We start from the raw sequence: 27,177 nt of genomic DNA, 5'->3' as shown, positions 1-27,177 counted from the left end.
CTGACATCAAAAAAGCAAGGAAATGGCATTATCGAGTCAAAAGTTGGGTAATATTCAATAAAGGCCAGTTCATACATATTTGTCAGTTAAATGTCAGTCTAGCATAACAGAAAATTTTCGCCCTTATCCAAGGAAGAGTTACACCTTGATGGCTAATTTATTCCCAATTTTAAATCAATTTGTAAAGCTTATTCGTAAAAATGTTATAGAGAAAAGTTTCATGAATTAGCAAGTTCTTCCAATGGTTAAAATTAACACACGTATTTCAGGTAAGCCCTGTATTAATTAATTTGCGAAAAAAAAATGTTACTTTGCTACTAAGTAATACTTATTCTATATTCAACGATAAGTATTTGAAGTTATTTTGTTTAATTTACCTCCAATTAAAACATTCATTTTTTAATATCGGGTGTTTTTTAAAATTTCACCTCGTAGTAGGCGTTGAAGAGTCGATTGTGAATGCACCACTCGTATAAAACGTACAGTTGGTTGCAAAAAAAAAAATGAAAATTGCCAGAATAAAATTGACACATTTTTACAATTTTTTCATAGTGTGAAACCTTCTTGCAATAGATAGGTTAGAATTATGGTCAAAATTCAATGACATTTTTGATAGGCATTGTTATTGTCAAGTAGACAATTAATTGACAAATGGTTAACACCAAATTTACATTAGAAAAATTTTCGTTTCCCGTTTTTTTTTTGCAACCAACTATACAGTGCATTTTTTTTAACTGTTGCCATAGGGAATTGCATGGTAAAACTTATACCCCCTGTTAACTTTTGTTCTGATGAAAATATTCAAACCATTTTTGGAACAAAGTTGGAAGATTTTTTAAACTATCGGATAGTTTACAATTCAATATCCTAAACTGTCTAAAACGTTGTGAAAAAATTTAAAGCGCGCCGGAATAATAGTACGTCGAGCGGCCGCCAGAATAGCGTCCCTGTCGGCTCAACCAGCACCTGACCAAATTCCATTACAGTGCGACATTTACAAAATAGTCGAAGAAAAACATTTCGAACAATTCCTTTGATAATTTCTGTTAATTTGTTGAATTATTATTGCGTTAACGTTTTTACGTTTTGTTTTTTTTATAAAGAAATTTAATCATAGCCACGAGAATATCTCGCTATTTATTTTTTAAATGAAACTGACAAAAATCAAAAGTGGGGATAGGCAGTTGCTGGTTGAGCCGACAAGGACGCTATTCTGGCGGCCGCTCGACGTACTATTATTCCGGCGTGGTACAAATTTTTTTTCACAACTTTTTCGACAGTTTAGAATATTGAATTGTAATCTATCCGATAGTTTAAAAAATCTTCCAACTTTGTTCCAAAAATGGTTTGAATATTTTCATCAGAACAAAAGTTAACAGGGGGTATAAGTTTTACCATGCAATTCCCTATGGCAACAGTTAAAAAAAATGCACTGTATACTCAATTTCATATAAATGTGCATCTAAGCAAGCCATGAAAATCTGATTTTCTGTTGGTAGTAAAGCTAAAGCTAGTGACTTTGACTTTCAAAGTTGCTTGCTCTGCGCGAACCCGATTTGACTAATTTTTCAGTTTTTGTCCATTTTACCATTGCTGATTTCAAAAGCAATGTTACGTCTTTTTACTGATTAAATTAAAGTAATTCTTATTTGTTTTCGTCTTTGTATTTTTACCAAGTAAAGATTTATTGGACATGACCTTCATAAATGTGACTTTTGTAACGTAACTAAATTAAAGGTGCTTTTACACATGCACAGCTCAATTGATGAACATTTATATGAAATCAACTATAAGATTTAAACAGATAATCCGTGATCCGTAAGCTGTATAGTGCGTTCACAATCCACACTTCAACGCCTACTATGAGGTGAAATTAAAAAAAAACACCCGATAACATTCCTATAAAGTTGTATTGACTACTGTATAATTTAAAATATATATTTTCAGTTTTGTTTTTATATTAATAAATTTTGAATAAATAGACTAATTCTGCGAAATTTGTCTTTTTTGTAAAAGTGATAAAGCATATTATAGTATATTTATGCATATTTTGTGCATATTTCAGTGCATTTTTATCTAAAAAGTGTGCATATATATGCGCATATTTTTTTCATTTTTCAGTGCATATAAACCGAGCTTTATAAATAACTATTACAGAGTGTCTATAAAAGAACATACATCAAGAGTGCTGTGGAATTGTGCGGCTCTATACTTTTTTTGACCGAACTATGTCAAGCCGTTGAAGCCGGTAAATTAGATATCATTGATGTCAAGTGACAAATGTCAAATAAATACGTTTTAGCGTCAGAGACTCAGAGCGTCAGTTTCTCAGTTTAGTTCAGTTGTGAATTCCGTGTCTTAGTTGTTTTCCTTGTGATTTTCTTCAACAGTCTAAACTAAACAGATAGACTAAAACGATTTTCCGCGTAAGCGTGAATTGTGAATAATACCAGAAACAAGTTACGGAGTTGCGAAGGTAAGACAGTTATTTTCGTACGTTTACAGTAAGTAATAAGCAACCTTTTCAGTAAACCGCAATGGTTTTATCGCTAGAGCAAAACACCTTCATTGTGATGTCGTATTACCGAAATGATACCCTGCAGAATGGAGAGTGGGTTTACTCGATAAACGCTTGCAAGGAAGAATTTTTTGCAAAATTTCCAAATTGCAACATCGTGGAAGCAAATTTAATTGCACACATTAGAAGGATTGTGAATAGATTTGTGGCAACTGGAAGTGTTGAAAAGGGTAAAAGTGTAGGAAGACCGCCAGTCAATGAAGCTGATGTACCACTTTCCACTTGCCAAAAAATTGTTAGAAAAAACCTGAACTTATATCCGTACAAGATCACTACACTTCAAGAACTTCGACCAGGTGATTCTGAGAGGCGCTTAGAATACTGCAATTGGTTTTTAAACAATTTGAATGATGACAGGTTTGTAATGATGAATTGAATTAAACAATTTTAATATTAACTTTGCTTGCAGATTATTAGACATCAGTTTTTTTTTTGGACGAAGCATGGGTTCATTTATCTGGATATGTAAATTCACAAAACTATAGAATATGGAGTTCAGAAAATCCACATGCATTTGTAGAAACCCGATTGCATCCTGTAAAGGTTGGAGTGTGGATTGCTGTCTCACGAAGGCGTTTAATTGGACCGATATTTTTCCATGAAACTGTAAATGCCACTAGATACCGGGAACAAATTTTAGAAATATTTATTAATCAGCTGGATGATGAAGAATTGCAGAATGGATACTTTCAACACGACGGTGCTACAGCTCACACAACACAAGAGAATTTGGTTTATCTTCAACAATTTTATGGCAATAGGATTATAAGTAATAGATTAAATCCTGAATTTCCCCCACGTTCTCCAGATTTAACACCGTTAGATTTTTGTATATTTCGCCATCTAAAAAATGAAGTTTTTAAAAAGAGAATGCACACTTTGGAGGAACTTATGGAGGAAATAAGAAACTGCTGCAACACTATAGACCAGCAGATGCTGCAGAATATCTTTAACAATAAAAAGAGACGAATTAGGAAATGTTTAGAACATAATGGAGGCCACTTTCAACAATTTCTGTAAAATTGGGTAGGTACTGTGACGATTTTATCGGTCGGTAAAACCACCCGCAAATTCGTCCCCACTAATTAGTGAAGAGCGCCGACGCAAAACCCGCAACGGATAACGGAAGAAATCGTTCTCTTTTCCGTGCAAAGGTCCAGGTCCACTGAACAACACGTAGTACCGTTTCGCCGAGTTAAAATTAGTGTCCGAGCGTTCAGCGTAATAACGTCTCGGAGGCGAAGGTCAAAGGACCGATTAAATTAACCGGCGAAAAGACAGGCTCGCGACCATTAAGGGATCGGAACCGGAAACGTCGAAGACGGAGAAATTTCGGTACTAGCGTCGCAAGTAAGTACGACCTCGAAACCAAAATGGTGGCTCTCGCAGCTAGAAAATTTTCACTGTTCCCACAGGCGACCAGCAGGACTCTCCTTTCCAGGACTCTATTTCAGTCTCAATCAACATTCCATCGAGACTCTCAATTTTCTCAACACCCACGACTCCCTCGTGTCGCTCAACTTCCACCACTCAGTTCTTCAGTCGCACCACCTCGTGGAGACACCCCTCAGTGAAGCCCAACCAGGGAGGAAGCGAGCCCCGACTCCGGAGGAGCTCCGTTGGCGGCTACCACACACATTCCGACGAATTATTACTGTCCACCCTCGAGCCACCTTCGGCCCCACTGAACCACGCGACGTCATCCAAGCCCGAACGAGGAGTGACCAGTACTCGCAATATCGCACCCTGCGCGGTGCAGAGACCGGGCAAGCCGCCCCTGTAATTTCAGGACCCAATAAATGTTGTGCTGTCTTTTGAACTTTGGCATCTCTTTCTCCCTTCCGTACTCCAATCAGGACCAGAAATCTGTTTGTGGCCGGCCTGCCTTTTGGGTCGTAATAGTACCCTTGAAATAGAGATAACATAAACCCCCAAAATGTGTTTGTTTTAATTACCCCGAATCTTCATTATGAGGTGTCTGCAGAAGTTATGTTTTGATAGTTTATACCGAATAAAAATGTGAATTATTGTTAGTCCATCGAGTATTACAAATTGGAAGTGATCATTCTTCAGACAACACTGTAATTAATGAAAGATAGATACAATGGCATGTGGTGTGTTCTGTACCTAACAAATTTATTTTAAAAATCGAAAAACCTGTCATGAATGGAGTTACATAACCTCTTTTTCTATTTGGTACCACAATATGCTACAAAGCGGCAAAAATCAAATATATTCGAGTTCCACAGCACTCTTGATGTATGTTCTTTTATAGACACTCTGTATAATTGATTTCATATAAATGTTCATCAAGTGAGCTGTGCATTTGTAAAGGCACCTTTAATTTAGTTACATTACAAAAGTCACATTTATGAAGGTCATGTCCAATAAATCTTTACTTGGTAAAAATACAAAGACAAAAACAAATAAGAATTACTTTAATTTAATCAGTAAAAAGACGTAACATTGCTTTTGAAATCAGCAATGTTAAAATGGACAAAAACTGAAAAATTAGTCAAATCGGGTTTGCGCAGAGCAAGCAACTTTGAAAGTCAAAGTCACTAGCTTTAGCTTTAATACCAACAGAAAATCAGATTTTCATGGCTTGCTTAGATGCACATTTATATGAAATTGAGTATACATGCTTGTTCTGAACAAGGCTGGGTGCCAAATTCTTTGCTAATATCTGCTAAAAATATTGCAAATTGTAACGCAGATTACCACAGCTATATGAACCATCAAATTTTTGAGGAATGGTTTAAAAATAGGTTATTGCCGAATTTACCAGAAAATTCGGTAATTGTAATGAACAAGGCCTCGTACCATTTCCAACAAAACAGGAAACTTCCTACAAGATGTAGTAGAAAGCACGATATCAAAGACTTCATGCTGGAACACAAACTCAAGATCCCTGATCATGCAACAAAGTGATAGTGGTCATGACTCAGAGACTACATTAAAAAGCACAGGGGACGCCAACAGAATAAATTTGGTAACTTACTAAAATTTTCAGTGATTTTCTGTTGGTACATGGTACAGCCATGCTTTTTAAAATTTTTGCCGTTATGCTGTTTTGCTACTTGACAAGAGTTGACATTCGTGTAAAGTGTTCGCAATTTATAGCTAAAAACGATTTCTTGACCGCTAATTTAATATTCGCTGTCTCATAGCCATCAATATGTTTGTTGCAGATTTATTTATTTATTTATTTATTTATTTTTATACGTTTTATTATCTTTATTACAAGTGCTTACAGTTAGGTATTGCTTGAAGACAAAGGAAATGGATCATTTTCCAGAACAAGCTTCGGGTACTTTCGCAGTCTAGCAACAGAAAATTCCAGCGATTATGTTTTCATGTTTATAACTTCCTATAGTTCATCAGCATTTTTGATCACATGTTCAAATCTGTTCAGTTGTATCATTATTATAGTGAGGATAATCTAAGTACATTACCCAAGTGAGAATAATTATAGTTCGTATTTTGTTTTCATTTTTGTTTAGTGACAACGTATTTTTCAATTTGACAGTAAGTGTCATCAATTGTTGAAAATGAACGACAAACGATTCAGTGCGGTATCCGTAGATGCAATTAGTGCTCAAATTAAACAAAATAAGAGTAAAAATACATTAATTAGTGATAATTCTGTATGGAAACAATTTAAAGTTTATAATAATTGTGTTTTCCATGTTCAAACTTCAATGCAGTTTAATTTGAAATTCTTTTGTTTCGTTAAATCTTACATTATTGTTACAGGCTTATAATAAAACAATTTTTTTTTTGTATTTTTTATTTTGTACTCATGAAAAAATAATCCTCCGAATACCCCTCGAGAGTGAGAATAAATTGAAAATAATTCTCCAGATTCTTTCTCAAACTTGTTGCCAAATGGCAATAGCCACTCGAGCCCTGCGGGCTCTTCGTGTCTATTGCCTGGCAACAAGTCTTCGAAAATCTGTCGAATTATTTTCAATTTATTCTCACTCTCTTGTGATATTATTATAGAATATTCCACTAGTGAAAATATAACTGACTAGTGTTGTGAGGTCCGGTAATTGACTTAGTCAATGACCCATTTGACCGGTCAATAATTGTCAATGACAACGTATTTGAACAGTCATTTTTAAAATTTAAACTTCCCGCTTGTAATGTTGAAGATTATAGGATATGATGACTGTTTGACTGATGAGATGAGGTTATGTTGGGTTGTCTGATGTCATTTACGTAGCTGCTGACAACGAAGAAATCGATTATGACAATAAATAAGTAAATTATGACAATGAAATATATAAAACTTTAATAAAGATCATTGTGGAAAACGATTACCTAAGCTTTTTATCTAATAGGAAGAAGTGGTTTTTGTTTTTCAATCATTTTTGTGTCTTCTTAACATAACACGATATATTTTTATTTTCATAAAATACTTACTTACTATTTTTAATTCTAAACGAATGTTTAAGTATTTTAAAAGAAACTCAAAAACTGAAAATACACACACACAGTTGTGTTGAAAGTTTTAAAGCGTCTTAAATTAACAAAAAGTTCAAATTCAAGCAAACATGTTAAAGAAAAATCAAAGTATAACTTCAAACAATTCAAACTTAACCTCACTTACACAATTTTAGAACAATAATTTATCGATCAATAAATCTTATAAAAAATGGAATTAAGAACCATTATTTGGAATTAAAATAATCCTTGACATTGAACGAATCATTTTGTGATGTTTAACTAGTTCCTACTTTTTGACCAATAATGACTGGTAATTGACCGCTCAAGGACTGGTCAACTTTGACCAAAAATAAATGACCAGTCATTTATCCATCACTATAACTGACTATTCCACTAGTAGTCGAGGTGAATATTTTAAAGAAACCTTGATTATTATTTTTATTCATGGAAATTATCACTTTCTTACGAAGTGAACTGAGCAATGAAATCATGTGTAATGCAGATTTGCGAACTAGCTTTGAAAATTTTTATTTTAAACATTGATTTGGTTCATTGAATAGTCTGTTTAATACAACTCGTAGTCAAAGATAGTAGGATATTTTTCCGAACACCATTCGTGCTACGCACTCATGGTGTTCATAAAGCCAATGACCATTCGTGATACCACCACAAAAATATTCGACAATATTTGACTACTCGTGGTATTATAACTGATTATTTATGAGTCGTACAAGGTACAAGAAAAATATAGTTCCAACTACCGGGAACCTTTTACAGACAATGAAAGAAAGAGGCTTTGATGTTGAATGCAGTATAGACACATTTAGGCTGTTCTTGAGAAGTATTGATTTTTCGTACAAAGTTATCAATCAAAGAGCTGCCATTATGGAGAGTCCTCGGCTGAAGCATGCTAGGTTTGAATACATTCAGCAAATAAGAAAATATCGCGAAGAAAAAAGATCAACCATTTTCTTAGACGAAACCTGGTATGACACCCATGACGTTGTGAAGAAGGGCATTACGGATGGCTCTAGCAATTGTGTTTTAAACATACCTCCGAGCCGTGGAAAAAGAATTATTGTTCTTCATGCGGGGAATGAAAACGGTTGGATACCTGGAGCACTCCTTTTATCTGCGAAAAACATCACCAATTGCTCCGCAGATTATCACCAGGACATGGACGGCGCCTTCTTCGAAACTTGGTTTCAGCACCAGTTATTGTCTAATGTTCCATGTAATTCGGTGATTGTCATGGATAATTCAAGACAAATATCGAAGAAACCAAATCAAAACACAAAAAAAAAGATATTCTTAATTACATGCGTGCCAGTCAAATTGAAGTTCCTGCCGGAAAAACAACCAAGAAGGAGCTAATTAAAATTATGAATCAAAGTGCCAATATTTCTGTGAGTCCCAAAAATGACGTACTAACGGTGCATTACGGTGTAGAAGAGATTACCGTAAACGTCAGAAAAATGTTAAAAAAATTCTATTGGACTTATTTGTTGATTTGGCGCTCTTTGAAAGTGGCACTTAACAGGTCCATTATTTTGAAAAATATGTATGAAATTGTCATGACAGCTACCTCTAGTCGTACATGTTATCACAAAATACAAGATCACTCACTACCAATATCTAGTCCTGCATAATAGAGAATTTAGAAGCTTTGGAAATCGAAAAAATTATTTTAAATCCACTATGGTAACACTGCAAGGTAATGATGTACGAATATATCTTTGTTTACATTGTATTACCGTTAATAATAATAATAAAAATAATTAATTTTTTTTTCGGAAATATTTTTTCTATATTTTTTTCATGTATATTTAAACATCCTCGATAAGGTAGTAAGTAGTTGGTACGCCAATTTTGGGACACCTGTATGTGTGTGAGACAATGGCAGAAAGAAATGGTCACAGGGTTTTGCGATTGCCGCCATATTATTGTGTATTAGGTAAATCCGATTGAAATGATGTGGAGTACTTTAAAGAGGGCCATACGGAGACACAATACATCGCCTAATTTAAGTGCAGGAGTGGTGGATTTAATAAGAAATGAAGTGCAAAATGTTAAATGTAATGCATGGAAAAATTGAGTACAACACGTCAGTGAAGTGGAAAATCATTACGTGTCGCCAAATACCAAAGACTTTATTATTACGTTAGATACTGACAGTGAGCTTGATTCGGAAAGTGAAGAAGATGACTTGTAATAGTATTGTGTATTTCATAAATAAATATAATTTCGTTGGTACGTATTTGTTTTGAGCCCGGCTCTGGAATTCACAACAGAGAATTCGTTGAAGCATGATTTATGGTTGGGCTTGCCGCCTACTGCAATTGCGACAAAAGGAACATTTATCTCTGGTAAGTACTTTTAGTGCTGCCATATAATCTTATACCTTAAGCGTTACTTTACTCTCGATTTGTTTGACCAAAATATAAATTTCTAAATAGAGGACCCACTGTACATCAACTTGGAAATTTCTTTCAGGTAAACGCGAGCCTTGCGGAAGCGAACAGTTTACAGCTATGCTATTTTTGAATTTTCATTACTGATCTACCGTGACCGTGATAAGATAAGTAGGTTCGAGTTCGACCCACGGAAACTCAATAATGACTTCAAAAATCAAACAAAAATACCGCGATGATTGGAAGAAGATTTTTAAATGGTTAGAACCGGTACCAGGTGAGATCAATATTAGGTTTGTTCCAACACACGTCTGAACCAGTTCAGAACTGTACTGAGTTTGCGCAGATGAAAATTACCGTTCCAACACACTCTGAACCGTCCTAGGTACGGTTCGGTCCGGTGTTCCAACACGAATTCTAGTGGTTCTCGAATCGATTCTGAACCGTTCTGAACAGTGAAAAACAGTTCTTGCTTCGGAGGTAGTGCTGATAGTTCGCACAAGGGCAGTTGTAAAGATTTTGTTTAACCTAGTGTTGGTGTACTAAAGCTAAAATTGTATTTTATCTTTGAGAGCGTTTTCTAGCGGCGAGACCTTAGTCGTTAGTTTTAACTTTTAAGTCATTACTAATCCTGTCAGGTTTTAACATTTCATTAGAATGAGCGTTGTTAGGGCAATAAAAAAAAATAAATTGCATTTTAGAATCTCGGTAGTATGAGCGTTGTTACGGTAATAAAAAAATTACTTTATTTACCCTTGTTGTTAAAGTAGCACTTTATCTACCCTTGCGGTTCAAATGCTACTTGACCTGTTGATTTGAACATCTGCTATAGATTAATTTTTGAAATATTTCTTTATTTATTTTTAGAAGAAACTGTTGGGTTTGTATACAGAGCACGAGTTTTTTGAGCGTTTCCGTATAAGCCGTGACCATGTAGATGAAATTCAGACGAAATTTGCTCGAAGTGACCATTTTAGATATTAAAGACATTATGGTCAATATGGAAAACTGTCTGGATCGGACCACACTACACTACACATCGCAGTTAGTAATAAAAAAAAAACCTGTTCCAACATAAAATTATCACCTAGAACAGTTCACTTCAGTCCTGTGTCAGGTATGCGCACTACCCAATCCTGAACTAATTCGGAACCGATTCGTAACCGTTCAAAATATTTATGTTGGGACAAACCTATTGATTGCGTTGACATTATTATAGTGCTTACTAATTTTAGGGGATGTTTATAAAGGACGCTGTAAAATCTGTGATGTAGACTTGACGGCGGATATAAGTGTATTGAAAATTCATGTAGATTTTTATTAGTATGGCGTACTTTCGGACTGTAAATTTTGATGCTGCTAACGGTTGGCAGTATTCCACGGAGCACGGACGATGCATTTCTCCAAATTCAACAAATGTTCCCAGAGCCAGTTGTTATATACCTTAGTTGCGTTTAGGCAGCATTGCACGAGATTGGTGCAACGTTACCTACAAACCGGTGATGTGAAAAGGCAAAACCTACTGGTAGAACATCTACACTTACAGAAGATGTAGTCGAGAATGTTCGAGGTAGAATGGAACAAAGCCCTCGAAAGTCAGTGCGAAAGCTTTCACCCCAAACAGGTGTGATTCTTATCTAAATTACACGCATCCAAAGTTCTTTGTTGGGCACGTTTAATGCAGGGCCTAATAATTTTTACCATTAATTCCGTAATTCCTTTTCCTTACTTTACAGGCTTGTCATATGGTAGTTGCCTAACCATTTTAAAGAAGAAATTAAAGTTCCACCCTTACAAATTTTCCCGGATCCAATTCCTGTATCATGTTTCTGTTTCTCAGGAGGGGCATGCGGGCACGGCCTGTCGCTTATGAATATCGAAACAGTGGGTGCAGTGGGCCATTTAATTAAGTACGGTTAATTACTTTTTATACTGTTTTTGGTCGTTTTGTACGTATCATGTTTTAAAACTACCAACTCATAACCTAAATTTTTTGACATTCACAACTTGCAGCGGGTGCCAACACTGACGCACAAAAAATTTTCATACTTTGGGAATATTTTGCTGTCATTTGCTGCCAACAGCTTCAGTCCTTGTTGATCACGCTGTAGAAAAAAAAAACACAGCAAAGGCAAATCAATACTATCAACTATGGCGGACAATAAATTTAGGCCGGCGTGTCACTGGCTTGACATCAAAATGTGAAGCTGGCATTATGTTCAACTAACCCCATTTTCGATTTTTGTCATTCTTGTCATCGTGACAGCGATAATCAAAATTAAAATTGGGAAAACGGGCGTGCTGCCTATGAATTAGCTTGGAGAGGTGAAGTAGCAAATTGTAAGGTATTCTATTTTAAAATACAGACAGACAACACTGGACAAGAGACCACAAGTGTTGACAAAGACAGCACAAGGGGGAAATCAGAAGTTGGCCGACAGTAAATGGTTGGTTGCAAACACCGAAGAAGAAAGTGTATGTCCAGTAAGATTGTTTAAACAAATTATGGGAAGACGGGGAAACCATATCACATGTGAAAAGTTTTTTTTTAACTCCAAATCCTTTCTGGCAAAAAACGAATTCGAAAGGATGGTATAAAAATTCTCCTATTGGGACAAATGAAATCTCTAAATGGACCAAATCTTCGGCGAAAAATATTGGACTTGATGTCAAGCGGGTGAAAATTACGAACCATTCTTATGGTGTAGGTGAACAAAAACTTGTGAAAATTACGGGACATAGCAATCCATCGTCATTAAAACCGTACCTTCAGTTAGAACAAGAACATCATACTACCATCCAAGAAACAGTTACTACCACGGCTCAAAATACCAGCATGCAGCAAAGTATTAACAAAAGACACGAAAGTTCTGAAAATCAAGTTGTTTATAAGAATTGTGTTTTTAACAATTGTACTTTTCCGTTAAATTAAATAAACTAATTTACACCTTATTTGTTAATTTAGTGATTTACGTATTCATTAAATTGTCTTACCGAATTACACTCAAGCTTTTTTTTGGGTCGAAGTAAACTTGACATTTATAATTCGAGTTTTGTTGTCTGGCAATTAAACTCAAAAAATTGCCAGAAAAAATTACTCGTCCTACGGACTCGAAATTTTTTCAGAGGCAGTTTTTTTCGTTAAATTGCCAGACAACAAAATTCTAATTGAAATGTCAAGTTTACTTCGACAAAAAAAAGCTCTCGTGTATTTATAAGTGATAAAACCATAGCTACAGAAGTAATTTACAATACTTTACAAAATGACATTGTTTATATGTACTATCTTTTCTTAGATGAAATTCTACCTAGAGTGGTTCACATGAACCAACTCTTTCAAACTGAAAAAGTGGTTATTACTGATGTTCATAACAAAATATGTAATAGCTATTAACATACCTAGCGATGTTATGATTATCATAACCACCGCAGATGTCGGTTTGAAATCCGAGCTCGTAGAGCGAGGATTTTAAGAAATCTAAGTTTGCTATGATTCATAACATCCGTGGTTTGTTTACCGGTTTCAGAATAAGCCGAGAGAATTTAAAACAATCAAATCCAAAATCTCGTTTTAAAATAGATCGTTTCACTCGCGTTTTAAAATGGCCCACTCGTGCCAAAAAAAGACCCAATTTACACACAAACTCGTCAAATAAACTACTATTGTTGGACTTCATGGAAAGAACTTATATCAACACTAATTTATTATGAACTGCATAAAATCGATTGTGATGCTTTGCTTTATGTGTTTTTAAGAAATACTTACCTTGGGGTAAAAGTAGAACAGTTTTTAAGTAAAGCAAAGTTAAATAATGATGATGTTAAGCTAGTGTGTAAATTTTTGAGAAAATTTAGTAAATTTAGTAACTATAGTAAATTTATCAGAAACTGGCAAGTAGTCTATTTGCAACGTGTTCAAAAATTTTGAGTAAAAATGTCAAAAAATCTGCAAAGAAGCTACAAATTCGTACAGGCATCAGCTGATCGTTATGACCACAACTTATGACTACACAATGTGAAAGACCCAGCGCATGCGTTCTGGCTCAACTGTTTAAATTTGTGGCTTCTGCGCAAATTTTCGCTTATTTTTATTTGGATTTAGAACACGCAGTGGTAAATTTCTGCAAAAATTTACTACAAAATTTATTTTGTTATTTTGTGTATGACACGGCGTTCCAAATTTTCTCAAAAATTTACTACTAAATTTTCTGTGAAATTTAGTACCGTATCACACTAGCTTTAGAGAGTTTTATGAAACCTGCAGAGGTTTTCTTATAAAACTTTGAAACGAAACGAATACCGGGTGATTCAGTTTTATATTCGCGGCCCTACATCTTTTTTGTTTTAAGAAAAAAGTATAGCAAACCATATATATTTGTAAATCGCTTCTGAAACTACAATAGATGATGTTGTCAAATCTTCTCTACGATGACACATGTCAAAGTTAAGACAGTCAACTTTTTTTTTAAATAGTACACTATCCATTTCTTAGCCTATTCTTGTAAAGCTTTTTTTTCTACATTTGAATGTGTAAAAAAAGTTGACACTTACCTCAGAAAAAAATCGAGAAAAATAATAAAATATGATTTAATTTATTCGAAAGCTTTATTTTCTAAAAAGAGCTAGTAAGCCAAACATTTGTAAATTCGCATTATGTTGGTTCTCTGCATGTCACTATTTACTAGACAACCACGTAGAAAACTGAGACTCGGACGAAATACCAAATCCATACTGAATTTACTATGCTAAATTCGCGTTATGTTGGTTCCCTGCATCTCACTATTTTAAGAATTACATAGCCAAAAAATAAAATTATTCGACAGTGAAATACCCGATCCATCCTGAATTTACTTTATTCGAATATTAGACATTACACTTATTCGAATTTTACATATATACCATTCACGATGTTTTGGCATAAGGGGAGGCTATGATTTCATTTTTTAACGTTGGATACATGTTTGATTTCTGTCATCTCTGCTGTCACTAAAGTGCCTGACATTCAGACCTATCAAAATGAACGTAACATGTTGCCGAATTTACCGTAATCATAATTAAGCGACTTTAAGACGTATTGATGGTGTTTGTATTAGACTGCAGAACATATTTTCAGTAAGTTACAATGAAGTCAAGATTTTTTTTTGTGTATAAATTGAATCGTAGGTGAGTACAAGAAAAAAAATGTAACACGGATAGTGAAGGAAGAAACAACGACCCAATTGGCACAGGGGTTTTGTAAGACCTATTATAACTTCGCGACAGAGTTGTGAATTTATGGCTCGAGTCTATTTTGAAATGTACTCCTGAAATTTGCCAATATTTTTGTAGATATTGTGAAGAACTTATTTCGGAAGATTGGGCAAAATTAATGTGAAATCTTTCATTTGAAAACGTTTTTCCTTTAATAATTTCATTAGGAGAATCTGACTCGGAATTTGATTGGGATTTTAAAGCAGGTAATGATGATTCAATTATGGAAGTTGAATAGTTTTGTTCTTTTTTGTCATAGACGATGGGTGTGTAAATATTTTGCAGAAAGATTCGAATAAAGTAAGGCTTAATAAGTAGGTACAAGATTTTATACCATCTAGTTCTAGGAATGAGAAGTTACTAACTGGTTGGTTAAGACACTGTATAGGTGGGTTATCTAAGTGGTGCATAAATTAACAGGAGCCACTTCGTCTTTCGGTCCCGGTCCCTACTATTCTGTAGTTTGTTCAAGTCAGTTTCCTGTTTTGTTAAATTGGATTAAAAATGTGTGAGTATTGTTATATTGCAAAATAGTAAAACTGACAACAATGCACTAGACAATGACGCAGTTTATAACCTCAAACTTAGAAAAACATAACCTAATTCAATAGACAGCTTTACTGCCAACTTAAATGCACTTTTTCCATGGCCTCCCCTTATGCCAAAACATCGTGAATGGCATATAGTCACCTATTCAAATATTCGAATACGATTCCCAAGACTCATCATGTCATTCATGCACTATCAAAATTCAACTACATATTTTCATCAAAGCGGTATAGTCAGGAAGAAGTTAGGTTTCGAAGCCAGATGTTATATCATAGTTATTTATTTAAATGTAGGTTATAACATAGCTATTTATTTAAATGTAGGTACGTTAATAATTGACGCTATTAATGTCAAAATTCAATTGTCTCCATGGCTAACTAGCTCTTTTTAGAAAATAATACTTTCGAATAAATTAAATCTTTTTTTTTTCGATTTTTTCCTATTGCAAGTGTCAACTTTTTTTACACATTCAAATGTAGAAAAAAAAGCTTTACAAGAATAGACCAAGAAATGTATTTAAAAAAAAGTTGACTGTCTTATCTTTGACATATGTCATCGTAGAGAAGATTTGACAAGGTCATCTATTGTAGTTTCATAACCTTTTTCCAAATATATATGGTGTGCTATACTTTTTTCTTAAAATAAAAAAGATATAGGAGCGCGAATACCAATCTGAATCACCCGGTATATTGTCTGAAATGTATTATTTTAATCCACGCACAAAATCAAATGATTTGCCAAATTCATTGCTAGAATTTGTAAACAAATTGCCACGTATATTAGGTGATCTAGATTTGGCTACAGTATGTTACCAATGGAGAATGTACATACCGGAAAAGGATAATTTGCCAGAAGAAATAACAAATGCAGAAGAAACCGAAGCATATTGGTTTAAGCTGAAATTGTTAAGAGATGGATATGACAGTGAACCATTTAATGTCTTGGCAGAATTCGTTTTACGAACTCTTTGCTTACCGCATTCAAATGCCGCCTGCGAAAGAATTTTTTCCAAAGCTAACTTACTGAAATAGCATATTAAAATATAAGTTGCAGAAGGCATCTATTCAAGCACGAATTTGAAATTCCGAAACGAGCCAGGTGACGGCGAGTTGAGGAACAAATGAGTGCTTGAAAGACCTTCTGCGAAGAATCTTTTATACTATTTTTTCTATATTGCCGCTTTATACCATTTTATTAATAAAAAATAAAAATTTTAAATGTAGGGAATTTTGCGGTGGTTGGTGACATTTTTTATGTGGCATAATTTTAGCCGGCTGTGAAAAAAAAACATTTAAAACGTCAGATTTTTTTTATTTTCACATTTGATGTTTGAAAATGAATGCTGAATAAAGTTTATCACTAACGCCGCCCCAAATTAGGCAAATTGCACAAAAGAGGTTAGAAAATTTACTGCCGGAGAAATCCAAATCCCAGAATGAAAATTAAACGTTTTGTTCATTGTTATTTATTAATTTGCTTTGTTCTCTGCGAGATTTCTTTTTTGACGTCTGTCAGTTGACACTTCACGCTACCAACATCAATACAGTAAATTTTACTAGTCTATTCTAACACGCCAACGACCTATTAAAGCACTCAAATGACGTCATTTGGGTGCTCGAATAGACTTATGCCGGGAACCCACTTGCTCCACGCCACGCCACACTACGCTATGCAACGTAGGTTGACGTGGGTTCACATTGTCGAATGACATACTATTAACACGCCACGTTACGTGTTGTGACGGATATAATTTTTAAGGGAATTGTTGAAAAATTAGTCTTTTCTCAGTGTTAAACATCTATTGAGAACAATTCTAGTAATTCTTAAGTCCATAAAGGGTACCATAAATAACCGATGTCAACATCTTTTGTGGAAGTGACCGCCCAATTTACTAATCAATGATAGCTAAATTTTGCACTTTAACGTTAAATTTCATTTATCTCAAAAACCGGGACGTTTTCAGTGACACCAAATTTTTCCTAAATATTTGAAGACTCTCAGTGAAAAATTATGTAAATTAATGTAGCAGTTATTGAATTAAAACAAAATATTTACCTGTTTCATTAAAAAAATAGTATATTTCAAACCAAGGTAAGAAAGTGGTTTCTTGCAGACCGCAGGCAAAGATTATAAACCGAGTCGTAGACGAGGTTTGTAAGTGCCTAAGGTCTGCAAGGACACTTTCTTAACAAGGTTTGAATACAATTTTTTTCCTTACCGGCACAACCTTGTTGAAAAAAGTCAAAAAAGATGGTTATATTCGTGATTAAAACGAAAATTTTGAGAATTGAATAGTAGGCTGTGTTATTTGTTTAATTAACTTGTCATCGCATTTGAAGATTTGAGGTTTGTTCGAAAATTTGATATAAACAGGGTAAAGTAATCTACCTACCTAGCTTATCTGTTTATTTTCCAGATTATATGATTGACCTACCAACTTACTTCATTGAATTGGCTTTCATTTATCAATAACTTATTTCACTTTTGACACTTTTGACATTTGTATTTTGGTACAGTTTTACCATAAACATTTCATGATTAACTTTCTTACCTTAGCGAGAAAGTTGAATTTTCTCACCTCAAATGAGGTATCCACAGCCTACATTTCTAACCGGTAGGGAGAAAAAATAATTTTTACAGAATGTTCTACAGCGATACACAATAATTCCAGAACTTTTTGACAATTTTAAATCGATTAGAAGTTGGTGTTTTCGATCGAGCGGTAAAATTTCACTCATCCTGTATAAAAATCTCTACTGCGGGGCAGAAGAAGCAAGGAGGGGGGACAACACGCTTCAACACGCTTACTAAAAAGTCTGGACGGTTGGATCAGTGTTGCCAGGTGAGAGGGAATTTCCCTTTTTTAAGGGAATTTTCAATATAAAAGGGAAAAAGGGAATTTATCTTCTAAATAGGGATTTTCCATGATTTCTAAAAATACAAAATTGTCGAAGATATTTACTTTGGTCGTTCCGCTAAACCGCGCCGACAGCCCATTGCTTCCGAGAAGCAGTGCCAAGTGGTTAATTGCCGACGCCGACCGAATCTGCTGATACTATTGTCACAGTATAACCTATTGTCTTGAACTTTTTATATATTCATAGAACTAATAAGAAATATAATAAGAATTGCAAACTCCAGGAAGGACTTATTGGCTGTTTTCATTTAATATTTGCCGAGCCGTTGCCATTCTTTCTTCGTTCTTTCAAGTAACAACAGATTAAAAAAATGTCAGATCATTCGAACGAAAGTGCCCCGTTCGGTAAAAGTACTAATAAGACTAAACCATTTAAAAAGTTTAATTCAATGTGGCTTAAAGATCCACTTTTTAAAAATTGGCTAACTAGTGATAAGAACAATATTCACTTGTGCAAGTGCATAGCCTGCAATAATGTTGTCGGGAATTTGCCCTGGTAACCAGTCTACTCCAGATTAAGTTCTCGGAAGATCCAACGGCTGACGAAGCCGTTGGGGGGAGGAGAGGAAGGAGAGAGAGAAGACAGCGGGAAAAGGGCATTCGAGGTGTGGTTCTTGACTGGGGAAGTCACGTGAATTCTTTTGCAAAATTAGCCCAAGTAACGGATGCGCAAAATAAAGCTTGTGTAAAAAGAAGCCGAGTTTTATTTCGCGGAACCCCAAAAATTGTTTACATCAGGAGTGGGATCTGAAAAACATAGCGCAAAACAGTGATAGTGCCTACTGGTGGGGTTGTGTGCTAGGGGGCGACAACCAAGCCAACGGGGCTGGAGGCGCCCTTTGGGGGTTCAAGAGAATGGAGGAACCCAGATCTTCGAGACATCGGTCAGGACGACTAAAACTGAAAAGACACCGACACAGACGTTCCAGATCCGACTCTTCGGAGCGGGATGTCCGCTCCCGGACCCGGAGTCGTTCCAGAGGAGCAGACAGCTCATTGTCACGACTTAGCGGCGCCATCGTGGAAGGTATCGATAGACTGCTGGTACGTAGTGAATCGAGTCGTGTCCCAAAGGTGAGTACTTCTCTGGTACAAAATGTGATCGAGCCGTTCGACCCGCGCCACCACAACATTGAAGAGTGGCTCGATGCAGTCGACGAGTTCAAAGCAATATACGACTGGGACGATCGCACCACCAGTCATTTAGCTCTAAATAAATTATCAGGTCCGGCTGAAGTTTGGTATCGAGGCCTACCCAGTAGAGTATTTAGTTGGGACCAGTGGCGCGGAAAGCTTTTGGCGACGTTCAAAATCAAACGAAATTTGTTCGATGCAATGCGTGAAATGATGGCCTGTGAGCCAGATCAGTTTGAAACACTATATGAATATTGTTTTCAAAAAATGGCCCTTATTAATCGTTTAAAAATTCCCATGAATGGTGAGGACCAAGTTAGTTTAATCATAGGCGCGATTCAAGATGAACATCTAAAGTTCGCAATAGAAGCGTCGGGAATCACGGACCCAAACGTATTGGCGATGCATTTCAAAACGCTAGATAAGAAAGAAACGCAATCAAATCGAACCGATGCGCCGCAGTTACGACCCACGTTTCGCGGAAAAACAGATTCACAAAGGCCGCAGCGCCTAACTTGTTTTCAATGCGGTCGGCCAGGGCATAAGCGCAAAGACTGCACGCAAACGGGAGGTGAGACGTCCTCACGAAATCAACGACAACGCGCTATTGAATATAATGTTAATTACATCGGAGATAAGCCGAACAATAAATTTTTTAAACCTATTGAATTGTCTGGGTGCACGGAAATATGCTTCCTTGACCTTGGCAGTTCAGTCTCCTTGATAACAAAAGCCTTAGTAGACAAATTGGGTCTGGAGCCTGTCAGAGTCGGCGTTCCCGTCAGTTTGAAGACGTTACATGACTCAACTATACCGGTGGAGTACAAGGTCACTGCGCTTATTTCTATTGATGATATCGCCAAAGAAATAGACTTGTACATTGTTGACAAATGTGTCATGGGTGTCGAGATCCTCGTCGGGCAAAATTTCACGGAACTTCCCGAAATTTATTACAAAAAACAGGGTGATTCCTTGCTTTTCCGGGAACTAAGTCGCGCTAGTCAAAGTGTCGAGGAACACAGGAAAGTAAACGTTGGTACCAACGACCCTAAAGCCACTCAGCAATTATTAGCCCTTCTCGACGAATTTTCAATGTGCATTGCCAACGATATGTCGGAAGTCGGCAAAACTTCTACGACCGAAATGCACATAAAATTAACAACCACGCAACCGATTGCCTATCGGCCACGTCGCTACTCTGATAGCGAACGGATCAACATTCGTAAGATTGTTGACAAGTATTTACGAAGTGGTATCATCCAAGAATCCACTTCTCCGTATGCTAGTCCAGTGCTCCTAGTGGGCAAGAAAAACGGCGAGCAAAGACTCTGCGTGGACTATAGGGCGTTAAACAAAATAACGATAAAAGATAAATACCCAATTCCTCTCATCGAAGATCATTTGAGTAGGCTGGCGGGATACAGTTGGTTCACCAGTTTAGATCTGTACTCCGGTTATCATCAAATCCCGATGGCCAGAGACTCGATACCGATGACAGCCTTTGTCACGCAAGACGGACACTACGAATTCCTCCGAGTCCCTTTTGGGCTCACTAATGCACCCGCGGTCTTCCAAAGAATGATCAATACTCTGCTGGGAAATTTGAGGTTCACCAAGGTGTTAATTTTTATTGATGATGTACTGATTTTGGCTCGCTCTTGGCAAGAATCGTTAGAGACTCTTAAGGAGGTTTTAAACATTTTTAAAAGAAGTGGGCTGACTCTAAGGTTATCGAAATGTTATTTCCTAAAAACAAAAATCGAGTATCTGGGATTTGAGGTTTCAGAGTCAGGTATTCAACCGACGAATCGGCAAATAGAAGCGGTGAGCGAATTCCCAGTGCCCACAACCGTCCATCAGCTGCGTCAGTTTATAGGTTTGACCAGTTACTTCCGTCGCTTTATTTCTAACTACGCGGTTAAGTCAAAACCCCTAACGGAACTGTTAAAAAAGGACGTGCCGTGGTTGTGGGGAGAAAAGCAAATCGAAGCATTCAAGACCCTAAAAGACTACCTTGTTTCTAAGCCAATATTAGCATTATACGATCAAAATCTAGAAACGCGACTTTATACGGATGCAAGCGCGATAGGGATTGCCGGTATTCTGGTACAAGTCAGGGACAACCGGGAAAATGTTGTAGCATATTTTAGCCGACACACGACCCTTAACGAACATAAGTACCATTCGTTCGAGCTGGAAACGTTAGCTATAGTCAGTTCCGTGAAGCGCTTTCGACAATATCTGCTAGGTCGCCCTTTCACTATTATAACGGACTGCGCGGCAGTGCGGGCAACATTTTCCGAAAGCGAAGTGAATCCTCGCGTGGGTAGATGGGTTCTTGAGCTAAACGAATACAACTTTACCATTATTCATCGGGGCAATCAGCAAATGCGCCACGTGGACGCCCTGAGCCGCAATCCTCCGACCCCCGAACCAGCGGTCCACGTGGTGACAATTTCAGAAGAGGATTGGCTCCTGGCGGCGCAGCAGGGCGATAAGGAATTGCATCGAGTTAGAGAAATTTTGGAATCTGGTGAATGGGAAGATAATAAAAATATCTTTAGAGATTACGCGTTGAAAGGGGGAAAGGTTTGCAAAATAACCAATTACGGACTCCGCTGGGTAGTGCCCAAAGCGGCAAAATTTCAAATATTACGGATGGCGCACGATGATGCAGGCCACTTCGCGTTTGATAAAACCTATGAATTGATTTCACGCCAGTACTGGTTTCCGCGCATGCGCCGATTTATAAAGAAATACATTGATAATTGCTTGCATTGTATATATTTCAAGACGCCGGCCGGCAAACCCCAAGGTTCCCTTCATCCGATCCCCAAAATCGCAGTTCCCTTCCATACAGTTCATATCGACCACGTGGGTCCATTCGTAAAATCGAGGCAGGGTAACACTGAAGTCCTAGTCGCCGTAGATGCATTCACCAAGTTCGTCTTGCTCTACCCGGTGAAAACCACGCGGGCTAAGCACGTGGTGAGGGCCCTAAAGGACCTCACGAAAAATTTCGGCGCCCCTCATAGGATTATCAGCGACGGCGCAAAATCGTTTGTTGGCAAGGTATTTACGAATTTCTGCCGGAAAAGAAAAATCCACCACTACGTAAACGCCCCATCAGTGCCGCGGGCCAATGGGCAAGTGGAACGATATAATCGCACCCTTTTAAGCGCATTAGCTACCATGGGGGCGGATGTTGACGATGATCAGTGGGACGAAAACATTAATAATATTCAATTAGGAATGAATGGAACCATCAATCGAGCAATTGGGGTGACCCCTAGTGAAGCCTTGATGGGAATTCGAGTGTCGGCGAATAGAATGTTAGAACCAGGAGTTGACCCCGTGGTGGATGTGACAAAAGTCCGAGAGGCGATCGCTGAAAAGACGACCAGTTACCAAGCAGCACAGAAACTACAATTCGATTCCAAACGAGCACTATCAAGATCTTACAGCGAGGGCGATCTAGTAATGACAAAGATCGTCAGTCATCCGGCGACCGGTCAAAGTAAGAAGCTGCTACCAAAATGGCGTGGTCCCTTCAGGATAACGGAGGTGCTGCCGAACGAGCGATATCGCGTTGAGGACATTCCAGGCGCGAGACGCACCAAATTTCGATATCGCGGAGTGGCTGCCGTGGACAATCTCCGGCCCTGGGTCGTCTTCGCATAGCTGGTGGACGAATCGGATCGGGGAGTGAGTGTTCCCTCCCCGGCAGAGGTAGAGTAGGGTGGCTGCTGGGCCTGGGTACGTTGCTTGAGGTGACGGACCAGGGTGGCAAGGGCAGTACACGCGGGGATAGTCTGCAGCTATCCGCCATAATTTAGGAATTTGTACTTAGAGTTAAGCGGTATCGTTATGTATGTGTATTAATTGTTTCATTCCATTGGTAGTTGTGTGTTTTATCTTTTAGGTTAGGTATAAAAGCGAGTACGGCTAGAGTCCCGGATAGGGAAGGCATCCGCGGTGAATTGGCGTTTAATAACGAAATTTCCCAATCATTGTATCTTGTCTCGGACTGTGACTTATACGCTCTTTCGAGTTTCAGCCCTCAGACCGGGAATCCTCCGAGTGAGGACACTCTCAGGGTCAGGAATGGCCGTGTTGTCGGGAATTTGCCCTGGTAACCAGTCTACTCCAGATTAAGTTCTCGGAAGATCCAACGGCTGACGAAGCCGTTGGGGGGAGGAGAGGAAGGAGAGAGAGAAGACAGCGGGAAAAGGGCATTCGAGGTGTGGTTCTTGACTGGGGAAGTCACGTGAATTCTTTTGCAAAATTAGCCCAAGTAACGGATGCGCAAAATAAAGCTTGTGTAAAAAGAAGCCGAGTTTTATTTCGCGGAACCCCAAAAATTGTTTACAATAAGACCGTGTTTTATTTGTGAATACCAAAACAAAAGGGAAATTAAGGCTGAAAAAGGGAATTTTCAAGATAAGAGTAGGGAAATTTTATGACAGTCACCTGGCAACACTGGGTTGGATCGAGCAAACGTCGTCCCACGTCGTGTGGTGTGTTGTCGGATAGCATGGAACAAATGAGTACGCATTGCATTCAAATCTTTGTTAAATTTCTGCACACATTTCCGTCGCGTAGCGTAGTGTAGCGTAGTATCGCGTGGCGTGGAGCAAGTGGGTTCCCGGCATTATTCTAAACGCAAAAAAAAAACAAATGTAAGAAATAAATTAAATGTCAAAGAGGTAGGCGGTTGCCATAAATTTGATGCATAAAAAAATGACAAAAGATAACTTATATTCTTCATCTGTTTCAAACAATTCTTGTGAAACAAAGAGTAACACTGAAGAAGACAGTTTTACAGTATTTTTTGATGAGGAAGGTGATATGACTGATATACAGAGTGTCCCCAAAAAAGAAGACGAGTCCATAGCTCCCTTATTTATTGGAGGATTTTAATTATCTGTACACCAAATTAAATGGTTGTTAATAGGCTACAAAATGGCCTAATAAATTCAAGTATAGTCGCATGGACTTCAAAGATAAACTGTCAAAATATTTTTTTTCAAATGGGATTACATATTTTTTTTTAGTAATTCTGATAGAGATTTTTATTCTCAAAACTACAATGTATCACAAATATAGACTTAAATACCAAAAATTTACAAAAAAAAAATTAAAAAACGCTACTATCGTCTATGTTCTATGTTTTGCGCTAAACACTGGCGGCATATCTGCGCAATCCCACATGTTATTATTTGTCATTTGTTTTTCCAGCTACCTTAATTTGGTTATTACATTGTAATGCAATGCATTTTGATAGCTTTTCGCTTGGTGCTCGTCATTTGTTTCAAAAGTTAGTGTTATTTTTTTTATGTGAAGTTATACTTGTGATACATTGTTGTTTTCACAATTAAAATCTCAATCAGAATTATTAAAAGAAAATATGTAATCCCATTTGAAAAAAAATGTTTTGACAGTTTAGTCTTGAAGCCCTTGGAGCTATACGTGAATTTATTAAGCCGTTTTGTAGCCTATTAACAACCATTTGATTTGGTGTATAGATAATTAAAATCCTCCGATAAATAAGGGAGCTATAAACTCGTCTTTTTTTTTGGGGACACTCTGTATAATAATTGTGCATTTTTTATAGGTTGATATTTTTATATTTTCTGTTTAATTTTTGTATAAGAATTAATAAAATAAAACTATGTTAATAAGAAAAGTGTTGGTTCTTCAGGTTATTCAAAATTCGATAAATTATAGGTATACCACCTTTTCCTTAATTTTACCATAATTTTACAACCATTACACCATTATTTTCAACTATCAGGTAGTGTTGTAAATTAACATGTTAATTATGAATGATGTTAATTATCTTGTTATTTATGGTCAAATATGACCCAATTTGACAAAACTTATAAAGTGGGTACATTACTTTAAAACTGTACTTATATGGAAAATATTCAATCCAAACTATGATTTTCTGTCCCCTTTGTGTCTTTATTTGGTTCAGAAATATTGAAAAAATGCTGTTGCAAATGACAAGTGTGTCTTTGCAACCTGTACCCACTTTATAAAGTTGACCTAAGTTGCAAAAAATCACTTTGCAACTGACCTTCGAAAATTTACATAGTTTACTCTAAGGTGACTATAGTTGACTCAAGTTGGAAAAAACCACTTGTCATTTGCAACAGAATTTTTTCAATATTTTTGAACCAAATAAAGGCACAAAGGGACCAGAAAATCATACTTAGTTTGGATTGAATATTTTCCATAAAAGTACAGTTTTAAAGTAATTTCAAATTACTAATGCCATAAAAGTGCTGTTGCAAAGGCAAAGAGGTTTTTTGCAACTTGAGTCAACTTTAGTTGCAATACCTATGCAATAGAAATTTCGTTTGTGCGAATTTTATAGCGACCTTTTTTAGTAACATTTTAGTAATTATTTCACGACCTGCTGTATTATAACCGGCCTGTTCAAAAGTGTAATTTGAGTGATCCCCGCAGAGCGCTAGTGTACGGGCGCTTTTTGGGGATATTATCTTAAGTTTTTGTCACCGAGAGTTTTTCGCGTTCAAATGACATTCGAATTTAAAATCAAAAGTACAACAATACAATTGTATTCAGTATAGTTTTAGAAAGAAAATATGAACTTACTGTTCTCAATCTTAACTCTAAAATCATGTCTAAACATATTTTTCCGCATTTTTATTCTTTAGAAGCGCCTTAGAAGCGCCCGTACTGCGGCGCCCTCATCGGCGAAAATTGGCTCTTTCTCGGAAACATTTTCGCAATGCTTTTTTAATGAAACGAACAGGCCGGTTATCATACAGCAGGTCGTGAATTATTTATTTGAGGTTAAGTACAGCATTAATACGGGGTGATCAAGAAGGACTGTTTAAGTTGGTAACACTGGATCGTATTTTAAATCGTATAACAGGAGTAACTTCCGGTTGTTGGTGGCTTGTCGTTATTAATGATATACCTATATCAGATATTTGTCAAATAAACCAACAAAACATATCCGTTCACGATTGTTTTAAACACGCAGCAGGCCAAGATATTTTTTTGTTAGATTGGCGTCAGGTCCTGTCATATGACGTTTCGTTGTTAAATATTCACATTGTTGTTAATTCCGTCATTAATTTGGTTAATAAGAATTTATCCAGAACTGCCCTACAGATATATACTGTCGCGAGCAATAAATTTTAGTCGTCAATGTCATTTTAAAATTTCCCATGTCAACAAAGTGTCAAAAAAATGACAATCAATGTCATACAAATGATGATAGGTTATGTTACGACTGTTTTACAATGGAGCATTTTCGATTGCGTCAAAGAATGACCTTGACGACCAAAATTTATTGCCCGTCATTAATTTAGTTAATAAGAATTTACCCAGAACTGCCCTACAAATATGTGTTTCATTTCAATTACAATTTTACGATTATTGTTCCTAATGCGTTCAATTATTTAAAAAATGTAACAACTTGGGAGCAGTGTTCAATTGAATTATAACCTAAAATAGATTTATGAAGACAAATCACAATACTGCCAACTAAAATGTCAGATTTTCATAGATAGTCCGAATTTGAAATAATCGTGAATGGTTTATAGTATTATAGTTATATGATCTACTGGCTTTACTCATGCAACGTTAGGATTCGGGGTGGTACCTACTTTTCGATTCACATCAAAGTTTCATGTTAACTGTGGCACTACTCGTCGTTGTCGGACGCCTCCAAAAGTCTTTTCACAATATCACAATGTCAATAAATAACACGATCTCGCACATCTAGAACATAAATTCGTTGTTCAACCGAAAGCACGTGCACCACACCAGAAAGCATAGGTAGGATAGAGGAAAGAGGAAAGAGGAGAATCAACAGTATACGAGTTTCAGCGCCTCTAGTGTGTGGGACT

At 36.7% G+C, this 27,177-nt stretch overlaps 2 long non-coding RNA genes across 2 annotated transcripts; both read left to right on the top strand.

Moving 5' to 3' along the window:
- Positions 1 to 2,150: 2,150 nt before the first annotated feature.
- Positions 2,151 to 4,397, top strand: LOC138133526 (uncharacterized). Its single transcript, XR_011160398.1, has 5 exons — positions 2,151 to 2,248; positions 2,303 to 2,476; positions 2,529 to 2,935; positions 2,988 to 3,928; positions 3,994 to 4,397. It is a non-coding gene; the product is annotated as an uncharacterized lncRNA (long non-coding RNA).
- Positions 4,398 to 14,339: 9,942 nt separating this feature from the next.
- On the top strand, positions 14,340 to 15,029 carry LOC138132639 (uncharacterized). The gene is made up of 3 exons (XR_011160142.1): positions 14,340 to 14,553; positions 14,605 to 14,897; positions 14,951 to 15,029. It is a non-coding gene; the product is annotated as an uncharacterized lncRNA (long non-coding RNA).
- The last annotated feature ends 12,148 nt before the right edge of the window (positions 15,030 to 27,177 follow it).

The sequence above is a fragment of the Tenebrio molitor genome, chromosome 6 (genome assembly GCF_963966145.1).
Source record: "Tenebrio molitor chromosome 6, icTenMoli1.1, whole genome shotgun sequence".
Lineage (NCBI taxonomy): Eukaryota > Metazoa > Arthropoda > Insecta > Coleoptera > Tenebrionidae > Tenebrio > Tenebrio molitor.
The sequence above is the reverse complement of the archived record's forward strand: the minus strand, read 5'-3'. Positions and strand labels throughout refer to the sequence as shown.